Genomic DNA, 8826 nt, shown 5'->3' on the forward strand with positions numbered 1-8826 from the left:
TGGGGCCACCATCGTCCCTGCTGTGAAGGGCTGTGAGGGACTACATCTCTCAAGCTATTGCCAGCTAAGGGTCTTAATCGGGGTTGTTTTCTCTGCCAATTACAGAATTAAAAAGCAGGAAAAAATCTCAAGCATGACAGGTCACAGCAGAGACATCCTGAATAACACAAACAGGTGCAGACCACACAGCAGGTGAAGAAGGGAGATCCTTGAGGTGAGGAGTTTCACACATGAGACACAGAAGCAAGACCATCGCAAAGTACAGGGAGGACGCAGAGAGCTGAAACTCCAGTTTCTTCACAGGGGCTGGCCTTTTGAAAGTCTCCAAGGGATTTCCTTCCCAGATTCAGGGTTGGTTAGTCTGAAGAAAGACAGGATAGCTGATTAGCCCAACTGTCCTGAACTGTGTCCTGATCCAGCCTTGAACTGGTTGAGCCAGTCCATTAGCAGGGGACCTAATGGTGGGGGCCCAGAAAGCCTTTGTTTTAAGCTGCCAGACTTTTGTCTCAGGTCAGGAGGGCAAGAAAGAAGCCTGTCTCAAAGTTCACCATCTTTGTTACTTAGCCATGGTCCCTCTCCCTATCTGTCTGTCTACCAAGGAATCTATCTAGTTCCTAGTCCCTTAAAACCATGAACTGCATTGGAAAACTACACTGAGAGAAAATATAAACACAACACAAAACAGATGTCAAGAAAGGCTTTGTACCCAAAATATGTAATTTTTTTCTTGTAAATAAATCAGGAAATATCAATAAAAAAAATAACAATCAGTGGGCTAGAGAGATGACCCCGCAGTGAGCACAGCTTGCTCTTTCAGATGACGTGGGCTCAGTTTCCAGGACCAACAAGGTGACTCAAAACTGTAATTTCAGTTTTAGCAGATCTGATTCCTTCTTCTGGCCTCCAAGGGCACAAGGCTTGCACCTGGTTCACAGACAGGTGTGCAAGCAAAACACCCATTTACATAAAAATAAATTAAATAAATTAAAAGTTATCACAGGTTAGCAATAAATAAGGCACAGAGGGTATAACTAAATCGTGTGTGGGGGAGGATACTAGGAACATATTCATAAACAAATAGTTAGATCTGGAAATTTCAAATTAATCACCGAAAGTGAAGTTGGGGCTGCAACTGCATGTGGGGCTAGCAAGAACATTAGCTAGTATAATTATACTAGGGGCAACGTGGCAGCATCTAACAATGTAAGTTGCTATTGCCTGAGACCCAATAACTGTACTTCTAAGTGGAGCCCTAAGCAAATCCTAATCATACATGACAGACAGGCAAGGATGAGATGTCTCTGTGCAGCACTGTAACAGGGCAAACACCGAAGGCAAAGATTCCTTCAAACATCGGGAAGCAATTGGAAGTAGATGAATCCCAACGTGTGCACACTGTGGCTAAAGAACATCAAAATGAATTCCCCGTGTCTATACATATGTGCATGGCTGGGTCTCAAACACATGATGAGAGAAGAATAAGAAAAAAACATATGAGAAGTGGAGTGGGTTCCTATTTTTGTAAGTATCTAAAAGTCAGAATAATACCACGCATTACGTGCATTGAGTACATATGTACATGGAAGAGGTGCAAGGAGGAGTGTAGCATGTGTTGAACACAAAGAAAAGTAAACAGGATCCTAGGAACACAACCCGAGGACAAGAACCCCTCTATGAAATGGGGTAGAGGGCTGCGGGGGTGCCTTGGGACTACGGTGGGCATCAATTTTTTTTCTCTTAATAAATGGTATGACACATGTTTTATTTATTCTTCCATGCTATGTGCTTTAAATATCTTATAACCAAATTTAATTGGAAAATGAAATTCTCATTGTTCTTATTGATTCCACTTGTATATACATTAAGAACCCAGTATGCCCCACAGAATGTGAATCTAAACAAAACAGGGGTAGTTTCGGGGAGGTCAAGCCCCAGAGTCCATTCCTCTTTGCTCGCTTCCCATCATAGCCAGTGGAGACTAAATCAAAAGAGAACTTTAGGCACTGTGGCAGATTAACTGTGAGGTCAAGGGATATGAGCCTTACAGCCATTTACCTTTTCAGAAGAGAGTTTGTCAGTCTCTTAGTAGCCATGTCTGAGTTTTCTGCCTCAGACCACTCTTTGGTTCCTGTTTCATAATAGATGAGAGGTAAGTGGGTAGACACAAGATAAAACAGTAGTTAGTCAATAGAAAATGGAAAATATATACATTGTGATGGTTAATTCTCACTGGGCATTAGTGAAGTACACATTTGGGTGTGTCTGTCAGGGTGTTTACAAAGAAGAAAAACAGAAAAGGGAAGGCCTGTCCTGAATGTGGATGGAATTACCCATGATCTACAGTTCCGGATGAAATAAAAGGGAGAAAAAAAGGAGCCAACTGATCACATATGTTCATCTTTCTTAATTTCCTAAACCCTGGACATAGAGCAAGAAACCTCAAACCCCTGTCACCACGGCTTCATCAGACTGACCCTCTGCCATGACGTCCCTGCCATAATGGGCTATACTCTCAGATCATAAGCCAAAAGCAAATCCTTCATCCCTTACATTGCATAATAGAAGATAGGTAGACAGACAGCTGATAGGTAGAAAATAGGTAAGTAGGAGAGAGAGGGGGAGGGAGAGGGAGGGAAGAAGAGAGAGAGAGAGGGAGAGAGATAAAAGATAAACAGGTAGAGAGATAAATAATAGGTTGATAGATGATAAATAGATAAGATAGATAGATAGATAGATAGATAGATAGATAGATAGATAGATAGATAGATAGAGTTATAATTATGTATCCCATGGACTTCTTTTTCTTTTTCTCTGGTTTGTATTTTCTGTCTCAGAAATCTATAAGAGTTTGCTGTTTGCCTGGGAGTTTTGGATAGGAAAGAAACAGAAGAGAAAAGGAGATCGAGAATCCATGACTTTCCACCTGGTCAGTAGTTGTACCTCAATTCAGCTTAAGTTTTGAGTTCTCCCCCTGAAAGTGCTACTCCAGGATCTTAGTGTAAACTAGAGGAACTAAAATGAGGTGCTCTTTTCAAAACCCTGGGACCTTCTGGTTTCCTGAATCAAATTGTCTTCAGAGGCTAATTCTCCCATGAACTAATGACCAAATTTCCTGATTAGCACATACAATTACAGGTCTACATTGGACAGTGCTGCTTGTAAGAACTGGTCCTCTAACACAGTGGTTCTTGACCTGTGGTCTGTGACTCCTTTGGGTTTGAATGAGCCTTTCCCAGGGTCACCTAAGACCATCAGAAAACACAGATATTTATGTTACAATTCATTACAGGAGTAAAAGTATAATTATGAAGTAGCAACCAAAGTCATTTTATGGTTGAGGGGTCATACAACATGAGGAAATGTATTAAAGGCCACAGCATTAGGAAGATTAAGAATCACTGGTCTAACACAAGACAAAGGTCCCCAGCACCCAGAGTCCGCTGGGTCAGGTACATTCATTCCTTCTCCCCACTTCCCACTCCTACCCACTCTCCCTCTTTTCTGTTCCTCACTCTGTCTCTCCCTCTGCCCACCCCCTCTCCTCTCTCTTATTCCAGAGAGATGTTTACATTGACTAGTGATACCCTTAGGGAAAGAGACATGTCTATCACCTTTTCATTTTATCATTTCTCTCTGGTTACTATATCCAACGTCTTCACTTTCATTTTGAGATATCCAGGGGGTTATCATTAATTATAATCACCCTGATGTGCCAGAGCACATCAGAACATAATCCTCCCATCATACCATAATACTGAAATACTGAGGACCACAACCCCCTTGCACTCTCAAGGAACCATTAACCTGCTCTCAACATAATGAGATGAACATTTTAGATCCCGCTCAGGAGTAAGATCATGCTGTTTGATTTTCTATGCCAGGCTCACTGACATGTGTCCTCCATTTCCATCTATATTGTCACAAATAATTGAATTTAATAGTTTTAATGATAAATAATACTTCATTGTGTTCATATATACAATGGATGATCCTATACACTTACAGCTTGAACTGATTGAGAGACACTAAAGAGTTTTGTAAAGCACGCCCTATGGGGTGTTTCTGGAGATGACGGAACAAAGGAGGAATACCACCTTGAACGTGGGCAGAACATCCAATAGGCTTCTGCACTGGATGGAATAAAACAGAGAGAGGGAGGAAACCCAGTACCAGACCCACTACCTGCTCCCTAGCTGCCATGATGTGAGCAGCTCTGCCCCACCCATCCTCTTTCCCCGTGAAGTTCTGCCTTAGAGTTACCTACAAGACCATGGACTATAACCTTTGGAACCATGAGCCAAAATAAACCTCCTCCCTCCTTTAAATTGTTTTTCTGAGGTATTAGTCATTTGGTCAAAGTCTCGCTAACACAGCACACCATGATTTCCCTGTCAGTCCCTCTGTGGACACTGGCTAATTCCTGCTTCTGACAGCCCAACAGTCCATTCTGCTCCCTCCAGCCACAGAGCCCCCAATGCTCAGACCCTCACTCTTCCCCTCTCCAGGGCTTTGGCCTCAGATAAGCAGTCACAGCATCCTCAGAATACTGGTTCCTGTGGTGGCAGCCTCTCTTCATGCCCTGCCCTTTCCCCCATGCCCAGAGCCAGCACAGCTTTCGTCAGGAGTCCAGCATCCACCTCCCCATTGTTCCCTTCAACCTCAAATCCTACGGCCAAGTCCTGCTCTCAGCACACTGTTCAGATTTATACTTGTTGAATGACATCATTCACAATCCCTCAAAGCAGATGTCCTCAGTGCAAATGGCCACCTTGACCATGGAAGTTAGGAAGATGACTCAGCTAGAAGGACTTAGGAAGGGACTCTCTGAAACCTTGAAACCAGTGAATAGCCCTGACAGCATCTCTCTGAGAGAGGAGACACTCAAAGTCTTCTCCACTGGCAGAGTAAAGTAAATATATAAACGCCCTGGCAGTTAAGGCATTCTGACAGGACTCCTTCATGGAAAATAGGTTGGCAGAAGAAGGTAATGTCCTCTCCACAATGTTGTTCCCCTTCAGGGCACTGAGGGACTCTAAAATAGGGGTCAAAAAGATTGGTCACAGTCTAAGAGACTATGAAAGCTGCACAGCCAAATAAACAAAAGATGGGCTTGCTGGCCACAACTGTTCTGTGGACCACCTCCTGCACGGTTTATTGGAACCAGAACACAAGGCCCAGGTCTCCATGCAGACTTTGAAAAATAATCTGAGTAGTGACAAGAGTTCCTTCCAAATCATTTTTTTTCATTCAATTCAACCATGTTTTTCAAATGGAAAAAGTTAGCCTTCAGAACCCAACGCATGCATCTAAAAAAAGAAAAAAAGATTAAAATTCACATTTTTCAAGGTTAATAAAAGATGGTCCCCCTCAAGCAGCCTTCCTGCCTCAGAGGCAGCAGACAAGGGCAGAGAGCTGCTCCTCCAACTTCATGACTCCCACATTTTCTTCTGTCACCCAAGCCATCCATGAGGGCAGCAATAGGGAATAGAAACTGTTAACAAGCTTCTCAACCCTGTCTATCAGTTGCCCTTTGGTGGAGAAGCAGCAGTGCCCTACAGTGTCATCTCCAGGAAGGCAGTCATCTGCTGTCCCAGCCGACACACCCTCAATGGGAGAACCCTCCACCTAGACACGCACGGAGCTGTGCCTGACACTGAGCACACTGTTACACCTGCCAGACGTGAACACACACTGGACACCACCACTGGTGTAGCTTCCTCCAGGGATTAGAATTTCTGGAAAGTTCTTTGAACTCCAGAACCATCTGTGTGCTAACAAAAGCCACTACATCAGAAACAGAAACCTCCATGGACCCTTAATCCTTGCATTAAAACTCACAGATGGCAAAGTCCTTTGCCCACATTCTCATCTTACGTCTACTTTTCATCCATTCTTGCCGTGGTTTGAGTGACAGTTATGAGTTCACAAATTCCAGTGTCCAGACTTGGGCTCCAAGATTACACTAAGGTAGACACTATGAACCAGTATGAGGCTGGGCCTTGTGGGAGGTCTGTCTGTCAGTCATTAGGATCATGTCTTCAATTGGGACACTGTTCTCTTAGTAGCTTTCTGTCTCCTGGCTCAAGATGTTACCCCTGTCCCCGGGTACATGCCACTATCATTTCGTGATGCTTTTACCATAGGCCCAAGCCACTGGGACCACTCAACCCTATGCTCCAGCTTCCGGGGCTGAAGGTCTAATAACCCTCACTTCCTACGTGGTCTGTGTGCAGTATTTGCTTACAGTAACGTAACAACTGATAACACACTTACATGCTTCCAGTGCTAGTATTTGCCTTACTCTGCTGCCATCACACAAAATAGGCAATAACATCTACCCCTCACTCTTTTCTCTCAGCCTTTGGAAGAAATTTTTGCCCAGGAATCAAAGAGTCTAGGAAATTCCCAACAAATATCACAACCTAAAGGCAAGCAAGTATGTATTCATAGCACAGGGGCCAGCAAGATTGCTCAGTGGGCAAAGACACTCGTCACCAAGCCTGACAATCCAAGTTCTATCCCCAGGATTCACATGGTGAAAGGAGAGAACCAATGCCCAAAAGTTGTCCACTAACCTCCAATGTGTGCTATGCCACACACAGGCCCATAAATATGCATATACATAGAAATAAACATAATAGAAAATTTATTCAGAGCATAAAGTCAAGCTGAACTGGCCTCAACTAATACGTGTTCTTTCAACATTTCATTAATAAACATTGAGGGGAAAAAAGAAAGTACCGCATGTGTAATTACAATGCAAAGACTATCTCATCAAGAATATTTTTAAACCCTTCAGTGTTCCCCAGAACATTCCATTGTGGAAGTCTGCCCACTCGGACTGATCAGCAATATTCCATATAAACCCACTAGGGAAGATGACAAGGAGCAATCGGTGTTAAAAGGGAGGCTTGGCTAGCTGAAGATTAGTAAAAATAAATTTTCTTAATAAATTCTATATTTGGGAATCTTAAGAACTTGATATTTTTTCCTCTAAAATAGTCCAAGCTAAAGATCTCACATTTAGATGGCTCAGGTGCAGGACAGAGAAAGCAAAGGCCAGTGTTGGCCTGCCTTGCACCAGACACAGGCTGACTGTCCTGGGTTCCTGCTCCACTAGAATGCAAATTCCGTCACCTTCCCCAACCCTTGGCCTGCTTGTGCAACCGATCACCACCCTACACTGTTTATTCATGATGTGTTTTGCCATGCATTTTTCTCTTAGGCAAAACCCTCTGTGATTTATGGGAAAGTGAAATCATGTGTTTCTGGTTAGTTTATACTTTAAAGCACCAAAATGTTATTTTGTAAAGCTATTTTAATGTCCAAGGAGTCTTTCAAAGACTTTGTTCCTTGGGATAGAGGTCAACATTTTGCATGGGAAAAAACTAACTCTCTACATTAAAGGACAGGTTTAGCTAAGAGCTTAAGTCCATGATTTTCAGGTCATTCAGGTCAGCAAAGTCAACTCCACGCTCTCCAAAGAAATTTCAGAAGTCTTCTCCAGGTATCTTGTGTGGAGGTCTGCCATCACTTTCGGGGTGGGCTTCAAAGAGTTTAAGCTGTTCCCAGGTAGGGCATGGGTACTGGCTATGGGAATGGCATTCCTGGAAAGTCAGTCAGCCACAGCTCATTTTCTATCCAAACACAGCACCCTTTAGGCATCCCAGCCAGTGTATGGAAAGACCTACCTGAAGACATGCTAGTTCAGTTTTTAAATCTGTGGTCACAGAATGTCTTGACTTAGGAACACCCTTGAAAGATCTGCATCAACAATATAAACTACATAAGATTAATCTTTTTCTTTTTAGTTAGAATGTTCTGAGGTTCCTATCCAACTCAAAGAATTGAGGTGCAGTCAGAAATCACTTGACAATGGGGTATGCTCTTGAGACTGATGTGTTAGGGGCTTCTGCTGTGGCTGTGAGAACAACCCAGAAGTCACCCAAGTCTGAGGGTCCCGGTCAGTGACTCCACATGGCTCTCAGTGCAGTCAAAAGAAGCAGTAAGCATTCAGAGGAAGCTGGTGTCACACAGTAAGCAGTGAACTTTTCCAGAGTGGGAATTCACTCCAAAACAGTGATAAAAGCAGAGCAAAGAAACACACACACACACACACACACACATATATATATATATATGTATGTATGTATATATATATATATACATATATATATATATACACATAGTGACTCATTACCATCACCCGGCAGCGTGCACCGCACATGATTACATGTGCTGTACATGTACAGCACAGTAGGCATACTCACACCAGCATTACCACACACAGGTCAGTGATGAAACATTCTGTTATGTCCCAGCAGCTGCAGAGTCACTGAGAAATGGGGATTATCAGTACTCTTACATAATCATCACCATATATGCAGTGTGTCACTGACTGAAACATCTTACAGGGACCATCTAAAGATGAGACATGGTCCTCCAAGGTACACAGTGGTGCTCACTGTCTTAGTGTCCCTAGCCTTCCCCATCTGGTTTCCATATCTACCTTGTCCTGGCCTACCTCCATCAATACAATCCAACACAACTCTCCTTGAGTCTACAATCCAAGAGACCACCTTGAAGGAGGTCTACTGCAACAAACATTATAGTAGACATTATTTGTCACATTCTACAGATAGGAACACTTAATTCATTTCTTCAAGGTCACAGGTGGAGGCAGGACTGGGACCCAGAAAAGGCTGCTCCCAAACTCCTAGCAGCTCCGAGGAGATAGTCCCTTTATTAAGGACATGAGCCAAGTTGAGGCTCATTCTGCTTCCTGTAAACTGGGAGAACATCAGGAAGAAGAGAAGGAAGACGTAA

The sequence above is a fragment of the Mesocricetus auratus genome, unplaced genomic scaffold (assembly GCF_017639785.1).
Source record: "Mesocricetus auratus isolate SY011 unplaced genomic scaffold, BCM_Maur_2.0 Super-Scaffold_100707, whole genome shotgun sequence".
In the NCBI taxonomy this organism is placed as follows: Eukaryota; Metazoa; Chordata; class Mammalia; order Rodentia; family Cricetidae; genus Mesocricetus; species Mesocricetus auratus.